This window comes from Pleurodeles waltl, chromosome 12 (assembly GCF_031143425.1).
Source record: "Pleurodeles waltl isolate 20211129_DDA chromosome 12, aPleWal1.hap1.20221129, whole genome shotgun sequence".
NCBI lineage: Eukaryota > Metazoa > Chordata > Amphibia > Caudata > Salamandridae > Pleurodeles > Pleurodeles waltl.
Genome location: NC_090451.1, coordinates 650,931,220 through 650,945,791, shown reverse-complemented (window position 1 = coordinate 650,945,791; position 14,572 = coordinate 650,931,220).

The following is a 14,572-nucleotide window of genomic DNA, read 5'->3' as shown; positions in this document are numbered from 1 at the left end:
GGTTGACCCCTAGAGAAAAGCGTTGGTCTGCCATAGAGAGGGAGGCCTTTGCTGTGGTCTGGGCACTGAAGAAGTTGAGGCCATACCTGTTTGGCACTCACTTCATTGTTCAGACAGACCACAAACCTCTACTTTGGCTAAAACAAATGAAAGGTGAAAATCCTAAATTGTTGAGGTGGTCCATATCCCTACAGGGAATGGACTATACAGTGGAACATAGACCTGGGAGTAGCCACTCCAATGCAGATGGACTCTCCAGATATTTCCACTTAGACAATGAAGACTCATCAGGTCATGGCTAGTCTTATTGTCCTTCGTTTAGGGGGGGGGGTTGTGTAGGAAAGTACCATCTTGCCTGGCATGTTACCCCCATTTTTCACTGTATATATGTTGTATGTGTCACTGGGACCCTGTTCTCCAGGGCCCCAGTGCTCATAAGTGTGCCTGAATGTGTTACCTGTGTAGTGACTAACTGTCTCACTAAGGCTCTGCTAATCAGAACCTCAGTGGTTATGCTCTTTCATTTCTTTCAAATTGTCACTAACAGGCTAGTGACCAATTTTACCAATTTACATTGGCTTACTGGAACACCCTTATAATTCCCTAGTATATGGTACTGAGGTACCCAGGTATTGGGGTTCCAGGAGATCCCTATGGGCTGCAGCATTTCTTTTGCCACCCATAGGGAGCTCTGACAATTCTTACACAGGCCTGCCACTGCAACCTGAGTGAAATAATGCACACATTATTTCACAGCCATTTTCACTGCACTTAAGTAACTTATAAGTCACCTATATGTCTAACCTTTACCTGGCAAAGGTTAGGTGCAAAGTTACTTAGTGTGAGGGCACCCTGGCACTAGCCAAGGTGCCCCCACATTGTTCAGGGCCAATTCCCCGGACTTTGTGAGTGCGGTGACACCATTACATGCGTGCACTACACATAGGTCCTTATTTACCTATGTGTAGCTTCACAATGGTAACTCCGAATATGGCCATGTAACATGTCTAAGATCATGGAATTGCCCCCTTTATGCCATCCTGGCATTGTTGGTACAATCCCATGATCCCACGGGTCTGTAGCACAGACCCTGGTACTGCCAAACTGCCTTTTCAGGGGTTTCACTGCAGCTGCTGCTGCTGCTGCCAACCCCTCAGACAGGTTTCTGCCCCCCTGGGGTCCAGCCAGGCTTGTCCCAGGATGGCAGAACACAGGACTTCCTCTGAGAGAGGGTGTTACACCCTCTCCCTTTGGAAAATGGTGTGAAGGCAGGGGAGGAGTAGCCTCCCCCAGCCTCTGGAAATGCTTTCTTGGGCACATTTGTTCCCAATTCTGCATAAGCCAGTCTACACCGATTCAGGGACCCCTTAGCCCTGCTCTGGCGCGAAACTGGACAAAGGAAAGGGGAGTGACCACTCCCCTGACCTGCACCTCCCCTGGGAGGTGTCCAGAGCTCCTCCAGTGTGCTCCAGACCTCTGCCATCTTGGAAACAGAGGTGCTGCTGGCACACTGGACTACTCTGAGTGGCCAGTGCCACCAGGTGACGTCAGAGACTCCTTCTGATAGGCTCCTCCAGGTGTTGCTAGCCTATCCTCTCTCCTAGGTAGCCAAACCCTCTTTTCTGGCTATTTAGGGTCTCTGTCTCTGGGGAAACTTTAGATAACGAATGCAAGAGCTCATCAGAGTTCCTCTGCATCTCTCTCTTCACCTTCTGCCAAGGAATCGACTGCTGAGCGCGCTGGAAGCCTGCAAAACTGCAACAAAGTAGCTAAGACGACTACTGCAACTCTGTAACGCTGATCCTGCCGCCTTCTCGACTGTTTTCCTGGTGGTGCATGCTGTGGGGGTAGTCTGCCTCCTCTCTGCACTAGAAGCTCCGAAGAAATCTCCAGTGGGTCGACGGAATCTTCCCCCTGCAACCGCAGGCACCAAAAAGCTGCATTACCGGTCCCTTGGGTCTCCTCTCAGCACGACGAGCGAGGTCCCTTGAATCCAGCAACTCTGTCCAAGTGACTCCCACAGTCCAGTGACTCTTCAGTCCAAGTTTGGTGGAGGTAAGTACTTGCCTCCCCACGCCAGACTGCATTGTTGGAAACCGCGTCTTTTGCAACTACTCCGGCTTCCGTGCACTTCCGGCGGAAATCCTTTGTGCACAGCCAAGCCTGGGTCCACGGCACTCTAACCTGCATTGCACGACTTTCTAAGTTGGTCTCCAGCGACGTGGGACTCCTTTGTGCAACTTCGGCGAGCACCGTTTCACGCATCCTCGTAGTGCTTGTTTCTGGCACTTCTCCGGGTGCTACCTGCTGCTGAGAGGGCTCTTTGTCTTGCTCGACGTCCCCTCTCTCTCCTGACGCAAATTGCGACATCCTGGTCCCTCCTGGGCCATAGCAGCATCCAAAAACGCTTAACGCACGATTTGCAGCTAGCAAGGCTTGTTGGCGGTCTTTCGGCGGGAAAACACTTCTGCACGACTCTCCACGGCGAGAGAGATCCGTCCACCAAAGGGGAAGTCTCTAGCCCTTTTCGTTCCTGCAGAAACCTCCGCTTCTTCTGTCCAGTAGAAGCTTCTTTGCACCCACAGCTGGCATTTCCTGGGCATCTGCCCATCTCCGACTTGCTTGTGACTTTTGGACTTGGTCCCCTTGTTCCACAGGTACCCTAGATTGGAAATCCATCGTTGTTGCATTGCTGGTTTGCGTCTTTCCTGCATTATTCCTCTATCACGACTTCTTTGTCCTTTGGGGAACTTTAGTGCACTTTGCACTCACTTTTCAGGGTCTTGGGGAGGGCTATTTTTCTAACCCTTACTATTTTCTAATAGTCCCAGCGACCCTCTACAAGGTCACATAGGTTTGGGGTCCATTCGTGGTTCACATTCCACTTTTGGAGTATATGGTTTGTGTTGCCCCTATCCCTATGTGTCCCCATTGCATCCTATTGTAACTATACATTGTTTGCACTGTTTTCTAAGACTATACTGCATATTTTTGGTATTGTGTACATATAACTTCACTCGTCTCCTAGTTCAGCCTAAGCTGCTCTGCTAAGCTACCATTATCTATCAGCCTATGCTGCTAGACACCCTATACACTAATAAGGGATAACTGGGCCTGGTGCAAGGTGCAAGTACCCCTTGGTACTCACTACAAGCCAGTCCAGCTTCCTACAGGCGAGACTTCACCCGATGCCCCCGGCTCGAGATCCAGAGAACCAACACCACAGGGAGGACTCCCAGGCGACTGCGACCTCGTGAGTAGCCTGAGATGACCCCCCTGGACCCTCACAACCACGCATACAGAAAGAATCCAGAGGCTTCCCCTGACCGCGACTGTCTGTAACAAGGGACCTGACGCATGGACCAAGCACTGCACCCTCAGCCCCCAGGACCAGAAGGAACTGAACCTCAGTGCAGGAGTGACCCCCAGGTGACCCTCTGCCTAGCCCAGTTGGTGGCTGGCCCAAGAAGCCCCCCTGTGCCCTGCCTGCACCGCTAGAGTGACCCCCGGGTCCCTCCATTGAATCCAATACAAAACCAGACGCCTGCTTTGCACACTGCACCCGGCTGCCTCTGCGCCGCTGAGGGTGTGTTTTGTGTGCCTACTTGTGTCCCCCCAGTTCTCTACAAACCCCCCCCTGGTGTGCCCTCCGAGGACACAGGTACTTACCTGTTGGCAGACTGGAACCGGAGCACCCCTGTTCTCCATAGGCGCCTATGTGTTTTGGGCACCTCTTTGACCTCTGCACCTGACTGGCCCTGAGCTGCTGGTGTGGTAACTTTGGGGTTGCCTTGAACCCCCAATGGTGGGGTGCCTATGCCCAGGAACTAAGACTTGTAAGTGTCTTGCTTACCTCACAACCTAACCAATACTTACCTCCCCAGGAACTGTTGATTTTTGCACTACTTTTAAAATAGCTTATTGCCATCCATTTTAACAAAAACGGTATGTTATTGCTCTAATTCAACGTTCCTAACTTACCTGTGTGGAGCACTTTGCATTTTATGTATTTACTTCAAATCTTGAACTTGTGGTTCTAAAAATGAATTAAGAAAATATATTTTTCTCTATAAAAACGATTGGCCTGGAGTTAAGTCTTTGAGTGTGTGTTCCTCATTTATTGCCGGCGTGTGTACAACAAATGCTTAACACTACCCTCTGATAAGCCTACTGCTCGACCACACTACCACAAAATAGAGCATTAGAATTATCTCTTTTTGCCCCTATCTTACCTCTAAGGGGAACCCTTGGATTCTGTGCATGCTATTTCTTACTTTGAGATAGTATATACAGAGCCAACTTCCTACAATAGCACCCTACCTTAATAGTATATTTTATTCTTAACCCAATGTATTCAGGCAGTTGTGCAAAGGAGCCCTACTTCAACTTCCATACAGGTATAGCCAAAGATGTTGCTTTATTATTAGACTTTCTCTCTAGGACAACCAGCGCCAGCATACATTGATGCGCCCAGGTTTTACTAAATACGTTCCCTGACATCAAGTCAGACAGGCTGGCTTTGCCAATGCTTGTTTAAGTAACACTTACATACCATTAGTGTAGGATACAATACACTGCCACCCATAATATTAGTTACTCAAAGAAAGGACTCACAAGTGAATGTAAAAAAAATGTTGTTGATGTATCATTTCCCTTTATCCAAACAATCTCACACATATGGGTTTTTGACCAAACTCACTTATTTGTCTGAATGAACTGCAATTTATGTAGGAGATTAGGTAACTAGTCACACACTTATGTCTTCATTTAGGAGTGTTGGGTAGCGCTACCATGCAGGTCCCTGCTTAATTGGTATTTTGTATTGGAAGTCCATGGATAATGAGAAACAGTTCCTGGCTTGTTGAATTTTGAAGTGAGGGAACAAAGGGCAAGTGCTAGCTCTTAAAATTAGAAAAAGGTTGAAAGAATATAATTAAAAGTTACGCATCAAACTAAATATTTGTACACTTTGCTCCTACTTCATCCTAAATCTGTGAGTCACTATACCATGTTTAAAACAGCTACCTGCTGCAATATCATATCGTAACATCAACTATCACTGTATCATCACAATATGTAGATGTGGAGATAAGAGTAACACCTCTATACCTAATATAGTAGATGCAATATTTGTGCTAGGTGATATTGGTTTCTTTGAAATTTTGACACACAGCCTCTCTGATCAACACCCTTTGCTTGAGAAAGTGTGTGTACTCAGGAAGCACAAGTCATACTACTGTAAGATTCCTCCTCAACTCTCAACAAAAGAATTAAGGTTTTACAACCTAACCATTCATACACCAACACACCAATATCTCATCGGATCTGCTGGGTATCTGTTAAATACAGATCACAGAGGTGTTCATTCATCCCTAATCTCTGTCCCTAATGCACTCTCCACAATTTCCAACTATGAGGTCCTCACATGAATACTTTACTCAGTGAATGTCAGCCTGAAACTTGTCTTCAAAGCACATGCATCCAGACTTAAGGAACAAGATGAGTACCTAATCCCTTAACCCCCTCGCAGAGAAACTGTAATGTATGTTTTGCACATATACAAAAATGTCTAAATATTATTTTTAGTGCATTGTTACTGCACTGTCTGATGTAACATCTGCGTCACCAAGTACAAAAACAATACCATTGCAAATTGCCATTATTGTTCTGCCAAAAGAGTTCTACCTCTTCATTAGAAGCTAAAGCAAATTGATGTTTTGTATTTCATTGCAAAACTCAGTTTGTCAGTCTGTCCAGCACCGCTTCAGTGCTGGTGGTCACACTTGCATTTGATTGAGTTTGTTCCTTCAGAGTTATCACGGACCATGGGAGAAATTCATTCTTCCCACTTCATGTTCATAGTCTGTACCAGACCCAATGGAGACTCAACCTCTTGCACTCAGAGTTGACAACTTTAATAATGTGTTGATCTTTGAAATGTCATAGTTTAGTGTTTGAAAGTTTCTCTTTGGACATGAAGGAGGATGTGGTGCCCTGGCTAGATATTTTGTTTCTTTCTTGCATCCATTCCTGGTGGGGTGTGACACACATTTGTTAAAAAAACATATGCAACCGCTGCATAAGTAAAACCCTTATAGGCATTGGTGTTTAGTGGAAAATCTGACATAACAAGTAGTACTGCTACTCATGCTTAATGAGAACAATTGGATCGGTGGCAGATAAGGGATGCTGGGCCTGAAAGGATAGGAGATACGCTATATGCTTTTGTCAGTTTTTGTAAGCACCTCCTGGCATTGGATGACTGTGGAGGAAGTAGGCCTCAGCTTGGGATGTGAAACTCTGTGATGCTTAAAGAATGTGAAACAAATGACATGCTACCTGCCATAGAAGAATTCGGACACAATATGCTATACATCGGCACTACCTCAGCACATGGTGCTTTCAAACCAGGAATATAAGTAAATGTTTCCTCATTGCCTTTACTTAAGGAGAGAGTTTCTAAGCAGCACACAAGAGTTGTGTACAGTATCTCTATGAAGGCCACGTATCAGAGTCCTGCTCAAAGATGACTCCAACCCAAGTGTCTAACCTTGTTGGTGCAAACGTTGTGGCTCTTGAAGAAGGTTGTGGTACCCGAGAGTCTGAGGTAGGCAATGTTTAGGCAGCTTTTCCTGACATCCCTGAATTAGCAGGTAGATGAAGGGCTGCACAGTGGCTCTGGGTCACGGTGTAGGCTCATGAGCTCTACCCAAGAGGGCGATGGCAGCCAGCAGTTTAAGACAGAGATGAGACAAAGAGCATGTTGGCAGCCATAAGATGTTGTGAGGACACAGCTGGGTGGGTAACGGCATCATGTGGGTAACCAGGAATAATGGGAGAATGTTGCCAAGTCGTATGATGTGTAGTGTTCGAAACTGTCATGTAAACTACACATTAGGATTCTCAGGAGTCTAGAGATCTTCGTGAGAGGTCAGACTTTGGTTTTGAGTTACTTTGGAATCCCTGAAGCTAAGACGTGACAGTTCCCAGTGAAAGGTTTGTCCTTTATTTTGATGGTTACATTTCTTGACAAAGAGTCACAGAAGACTGTTTGCTGGTAACAAGTCCATGTCCACTATTACATACATCAAGACTTAAAAAAATTTATAAGCATATTTAGGCCCCTTTCACATGAAGTACCTGTGAGTTTGAATGAACTATGACCTTGAATCAGGGCATTGGTGGTTTAGCACAAGGCAAGCCACATATTTGGATGCCTTGTGTGAAGCTTCTATGAAGTCTATGAAGGAAGGGTGATGCACGTCATGGTGTGTAACATCTTTTGGTTGAGTGAGTGGGAGCCATTCATGTCTGACTTTGTGTGATTAGGACATTAGAAGTGTTGAATGTTTGAGACGATGGAAGGTTTGAGAGCGGGTCTCCCTAGAGGGAGAAGTGGCACTCAAGGGTGGCAGCTGTTGGGCAGACATCATACCCATTGGAGGCACTCTGGCAAGATACACCCTTGCCAAGCCCAGTATGGCTAGCGGAGATTATGCTTTATCCCTCCGGAAGGAGTGTGTTAGGCTCGGGTTGTTTCGTAAATGGCAGGACCAGAGCCCAGTGGAGCCAGAGCTGAATGGCCGCTGGCAGATACTGGCAGGCAGATTCCATGAGGTTCTATGTGTGATGCACCTTGTTTTCTTAAGGCTCAATCTGATGCACAGGATGGAAAGGGTGTGTCCGTCGCAGACCTGCCATTATTTTGCAGAGGCACTAACTGGGTGCCACACAGTGAATCTCCATTGTGATCTACCAACCCAGTGGGTCACTTTTAGGACACTTGGTAGCAATTCTACCTTCTGAGAAGAAAAACAGGCCCTGTCTCACAGACTTTGAATCACAGATATTACAAGTCACCTTGCATTAAATTGACAGGGGTCTCAGGTACAGCCCAACAACCTGTTGGAACCAAGAGCAGCATGGAAGGGTTGGCCTGACACCAGTGACCAGGATGGATTTGGTGTCTCACACTTAATTAGCTTTTATCCCCAAGTAGGTGTAAAACACAACACTTCAATGTGTTATAATAGCAGGAAGGGTGAATGTCCTCCTGACCTTCACGGCATAGAAGACAAGGTTGTCACTTCAGTAGCGTGACATTAGAGATTGAAGGAGTGAGGCGCCGTATGCTTGCTTATGCATAACCCTTTTCACCCGGTTCTATCTGAAATGCAGATGGCTGAGGTTCTGTATACAGCTGCATCAGGGTCTGCCAAATAACCTTTCAGAGTGTAGCACCCAGGCATCATCGTAAGGATACTCGAGGGAAGGACTTTTCTAATACCACAATCCAGCTGAAGGAAGTGCCATCAATCTACATGGAAGTGTGCAGGTTGCAGCCATTTTGGTATCACAGTGGGTGCGCCGCCCAAAGGGGGTATACTCTAAGCTCAATCATCTTCTCTTCTAGTCACTTACTAACTTGCATTGCGCACAAACTAAACCAAATCTTGGTTCACCACCAAAATCATTTTTTTCACTTCAGTCTTTAGCTGGCTCTGACTTTTTAAAATATTAAGGCTTATGTACTTCTATTTGCCAATTTTAATAATAGTGGCCCTCATTATGAACATGGCAGTCTGGACCGTCATGCCGGTGGTGGCGGTAATTGCTGCCAATGGCATGGCGGTCCAGACCGCCATATTATGAACGTGGCTGAACCGACACGTTTGAAACGCCGCCACCGCCAGGCTTCCGCCACCAGGCAGCCTTGTCGGTGGCAGCGTTTGTGATTCGAATGGGCAGCGCTGCACGCAGCACTGCCTGCCAGATAATGAGTCACATTCCACCAGCCTTTCCATGGCGGTTTACACTGCCAGGGAAAGGCTGGCAGAATGGTTGACTCTGGCCCCTGCCCATGCACTTGGCCCCCATGCACAGCCCCGTCGCGCATTTCATTGCCCTATTTACGAGCAGTGAAATGCACGACAGGTGCTGCTGCACCCGCCGCACTGCTACATTGCTGCCGGCTTCATTTGGAGCCGGCGTCAATGTTCAGGCCGGCCCGCCGGCCCAGCTGGATGTTCATTATGTGGCCGGTGGGGGGTTCTGCGTGCTAGCGGTCTTCTGTTGACCGTCAGCACCGATCTCGGCATCGTAATGACCCCCATAGTCTATTTGTTGTCCTTGTTCTTCTTTTGTATCATTGGTAATGTTTTTATTAACAAAAATAATCAAATCGATTGAATTCGGTTTTGGTATCAATCCCTTTGAAAACTCCCTCCAGTAATTAAAATGCTGATTAAACTCGAAAAATATTGTAAGAAACTCCCGAAAATGTATCCCCTCCTCCCCCCTAGAGAAATGTATTATGTGCTGCTCGACCCATTTTTCCTTCGGGATTACAGGTAGCTGGTGGGTTTGGAGGTGTCTTTTGCAGGGGGTTTCACTGTGGTTGCATGTGCAAGCTACTAAAAATGGATTTGGTGATGTGAGAAAAATTTAGAAGAGTTGTCTAGGATTTGTTTAGGAATGATAGGGATACACAATCTTTGATAATATGTGTGGCTAATCTGTGAAGTTTTACATGATGAAATAAAAGTAGAGTTGTCATGAATTGCTACTTGAAGTCAGTGTATTTGTCCAAGACCTGGGGCATTATGGACCATTTTCCCTTTTTTGCTGCTGAGTCTGGCAGAGTTGTGTTTTTTCATTCTTTGTCAAGAGATGGACATTCTCTCATTAAGCCAGTTGGTAGGACGTAGCCGGGCCAAAGGTGTCCACATGAGATTCAAGGTGACATGAATGACCTGAAATTTGTGCTCAGATCGTGGTCCGTGTCTATGCGAAGTCATTTGTTAGTCCTTAGGTTTTGGGTTAGTGAATGATGGTTCGAGGGTAGGTTAGAACATTTTCCTTCTGCTGGTATTTTAAAGTGATTTGTAGTTGCTGAGTTATGAAGCTTCATAGGCTGATGATGCATTCTTTCAGCAGATTTAATTGGTGGTTACTGAGATACGCAACAGCTGTTGAGGAGCCATAGTATAGACAAAGGCCGCACCCGCATCATAAATTTCAATAAGTAAAACATGCTGGTATTTCCCAGGAAAAAAATGTGCAATAAATAAAGGGACACGCAGATTTTGGTGCAGTAAGGAACAGAATCTGGAAGTTATGTCCATTTCGAGGACAGCAATTATAAGTGGGTGTTATATTCCGATCTCTATGTGTTGGAATATATCGGACGCAATAAAAATCGCATCCTGTGGCCTTATTGTCATTGACATGGCAGTGGAAATCCAGCACCTTATGTGCTTGAGTTTCACGTGGATGAATAAAGGTGGTGACAGTGTAGCCTTTGCCCGCGGTGCACATTACCGGGGTATCTGTGAATTGAAAGTGTGGACTAAAGACGTAGACAAAAGAAAGTGCTATTGCCCTCCGCTGAGGATATTAACAGTGGTGGATGCTTTTAATTGGCCGCCACACAGTTATTGGCCTGAACCAAAGACCATAGCCCCTAACAAAAACAAATACTGATAGCTGTTTAGGCAATGCAGTGTGCTGGTAAACAGTTATTGACATTTGTCACCTTAATTTCATTCAACACTGACAAAAACACATCTGCTGTGTCTGCTCCATGCCTCTTCCTCTGTGCCTAGAAAGCTTGCAAGCAGTTGTGAATGCAAATAGGCTTAAGCTTTCTGATTGGCAGAATCAATCTCCAAATTCAGATCATGGGTCCAGTGGGTGTTAATTTTATCGAGCTCAGTGGGATGCATGCTATCCAAGATGAAGAACACATTGAACTCCTTGCAATTGAAATTGACATTTTCAGATCACACAGATCATGGATTAACTACCATTTTTGCTTTGACTTTTAGATTCTAACAGTCTTTGCTTTTCAGGTTTTCTTTTTTCCAGGTTCTGTTCCAGGTGCCAGAGACGCTTTTCTCCCTTTAGTTATAATACTGTTTTTTTAGGTTATAGCACATATGCGAAGCTATACCAGGCTTCACAGGTCATAACTGATGCTGGAAGTACTGTGAGTTTTACAAAGGCTGCTCTCGCCATTACTGAACAGTTTCTGAACCATGGAGTGAAGGACCCATGAGGTACGAGGTCTTCTGTGGAGAAGAAATGTGTGAGATACCACGATGCGTTATCGCCCTTCTTCGTCAATTGTGGAAAGCTGCCTCGAAAACTTAATTTCAACTGGGTTTAGTGCATAAACACAGAATTATCGTTTATTGTTCTATCTTTCTAAGCACCTTAATTTCAATCACTTCATCAATTCTGCGCAAGCAGAAGGTTGGAAAAATACTCTGAGACTTCAGAGTCTTAAATCCACCATCATCTCAACAAAATATAGATTTTTTTTACACAAGGTCCGGAGGCCACTGATTGCGGTTTACTAATGAAATCAATCTTTTCCTATGGAAGCCAATAATTTACTAATGTGATCATTATCTCCCTTTAGAAGCCGAGGTTGCCTTCACTATTGGCATTTTCTCCCGAATCACTGCATGTCTCTTTCAGGAGCTCATCTGATGGACAGTTTTGCTAGCTGCATTTCCGGTTTTCTTTCCCTGCTTCGGTACCTCTTTTTGAATCATTAATTCGAATTAATAAACTAATGAATTCTTCAGTTCTTCAAACAATCTACATTTATATGCAGTGTAATATTCCATGGGCTGAGTAGGCATGTGTATGTATGGATACAAGGGCCATATGTACGAACCCTTTTTCCCATAGACACAGAATGGGTAAAAACCTTTGCTACATCTGGCCCCATATCTCTTTAGGTTATGTGGTACTCTCCATTAATGCAATCTCTTTCCCTATGATTGGCTATTCACCAATGTGTGAACCCACCATATCTGCTATATTTGCAGTTGATTTTAGTCAATCATAATGTTTTCCATTTATTATACTTTCAGCCACTGTGATCTTTCCAGATTTTATATTCACTGACCTTGCCCTTTGCCTAGTGTGTTCCCTATTTCCCTATAGGCTCTTTTGACTCATAACTCTGTCTTAACACCTACATGTTTCTGTTTACCTTATCTCGGAATGCTCCATGTTTTTCTTCTGATCCACCTCAATTCTCTCTCTAATTAACAAATCTCTTAACGCATTACAAATCCTTATGAAATGCATGCACAAACAACAGAAATCACTGCAAACTGCAGCCCTTTGCATTCTGGTCATTCAGGATGTTCCAGTTCGCTTGTGCTAAAAAGGGCACATGACTACACAATGTGCTGCAACTGCAACATTTTGAGAGTTTCCGTAAATAGCTAAATTAAAAATTACCGAAAGGATATAAGATTATGCCATCATAATGGAAATTTTGCCCTGGCCTACTAACTCCATTACATTTGCAGCGTGCTCTCTCTGCTTTGTCTTTAGTAACTCACCTTATCCATGTCATTTACACTTTGTAGGTCCCTGTGTCTTAATACTTCAATGTTGTACATATCTGGCATCAGTTCCCCAGATTCCACTCTGCCTTCGTGGGATCTTTTATAATTTGTGATTTGCCTTTTCTAAACTCCTGGCCAATCTATCTGGCATTCTGACCCTGGTGCATATATTTTTTCATGTCCCACTATCGTGTAGATGCTTTGTCATAGATTGACTCTGTACATTAACATCTGACAGTGGTCCTCCATTCTCCAAGGACTCCATCTCATCTGATCTATGTTTACTCTTTTGTATGACATATAATTACGCTCTTCCTTGGCTCCTTTTGCATCACCTGATTATCTGGACTTTGCAGCCTGACACTTTGGAGTCCATCTCTTCTAAAGTCTGATCAAACAACATAATGCTTGCAGAAATTAAAAAAAAAATGTGGCTCATTATTTCTTACACTAAAACAAGACAATTCTACATGGGAAAGAGCTTTTCTTTACCCCCAGAAGTGATTTTCACCATCTGGGTTTAATGACTCAGAGCAACTTAACTCAACTATAACTATTCTTTGTGCTTGCATGATTCCATGTTTTGCATTGACCATAGTACAAAAAACATTGAAAGGTGCCAACCAACTACTTGAACAGACAACATTAGCCTGAAGATTCAGGCCCACGCCTGAGTATATCATTATGGCGGCCCTTTCAGGCTGTAGAGGTGCCCCACCGTTTCAAGGTGCCTTAATTTGGCCCATGTACACTAAATAGCTATGGGGTGGCCATCCTTTATGATTTCTGCAAGGCTTGAAACCTTTTCTACCATGCAGCTTCTCTTGATTTTTCTGTTTGTGCCACCTGCTCAGCAATTCCAAAAACTTCTGAACCGAAAATAGTGTGTGATCCTAAACCTATCAATCCCATTCGTCACAATGACTATTGTATCTCTGCAGCCACTGCAGTCTGACAACAAGCAAATTTACAGCGAAATTGCAAAGATGGATGAATACGGACCTGACAAGGTAGGTTCTCCTTGCAGTTATATTTAACAATGACAATGTTTTCTGGCGCATTACATGGTTTAGACGGCAATAGAGAGTTTTCCAACCTTAGATATCGTAATTTGATAGTGTCATTATGAATTTCCATAAACTACATAACTATAATTATGTTTTTATATTTACGCAAAGTGAATAATTCTATAGCTGTTTACACAGTTTACCTCCTTATGTCTCTATTCTACTTTTGGACACTTACTGGGGCAAGAAGAAGGATATTTTCTGAGCACTCCTGAAATAACAGCAGTGGGTTTGACTTTGTTGTGAGTGCTCGCTTGGTCAAGAGATTGGGAAGGCATCTGTCACTTCTACTGATGTAACTGAACTCACATGTTGAGTGGTAGAGCCTACATACACTGGATGAGATGACATCTTTCAGCAGATGAAGTTGGAGTAACATTTGTTGGACTTCCGGACTAAATCCACTCAGTATTGGTGTAGTATCCAGTTCAGTTGTTTACTGTGACGCAAATCACTTTAATTTCCTGGTACCAGATCTCTGCTTGCAGTTTTCCTTGTGTCAGCAATTCCATGCAGCATAGTTTGCAGTGCTGCTTCCCGATAGAAGGCTCCATCTGAGAATCATAGGTGAGATTGAGTCAGGTTAACTCAGTATGAATTGCAGTAAAGGGCAATGCAAATGGATCAAATGCTGCAACATGCTTTATCCACTAGATACTGAAGAAAGACAAGATGCTGGGCACTAAGTACATTTTTAATAACCTAAAAATATACCATGAGTGATGTAATAAAGTACTTATGAAAAAGGGAGGCTCGAGAAGTTGACAGATCAGGCCATCAATGAGCCAATGAAATTAGCAAGCAAGTAGAACATGCATGACGAGCCAGCCAATAGAATTAGAAAGGTATGAAGAGAGGTAGAGACCAGAACAACATTCATCCAAGGGTGTCGAACACATGCAGAAGCACCACGCGTGCATACAAGTGAATTACAAAACATCAGAACATAGACCGTTTTGGCATCAGAGTTGGATCAGGGATGTTCCTGCAGCAAATTTACCAAGAATCCCAGAATGCTATAATATTAGCAGGTAACTTCAGGCATCCATGCTTGATAACATTTTGTCATTTTATTAGACAGTTTGTAAGCCTTTAACCTAGTCCACTTATGGAAGAATACAAGTGTGGGCAGGGGCA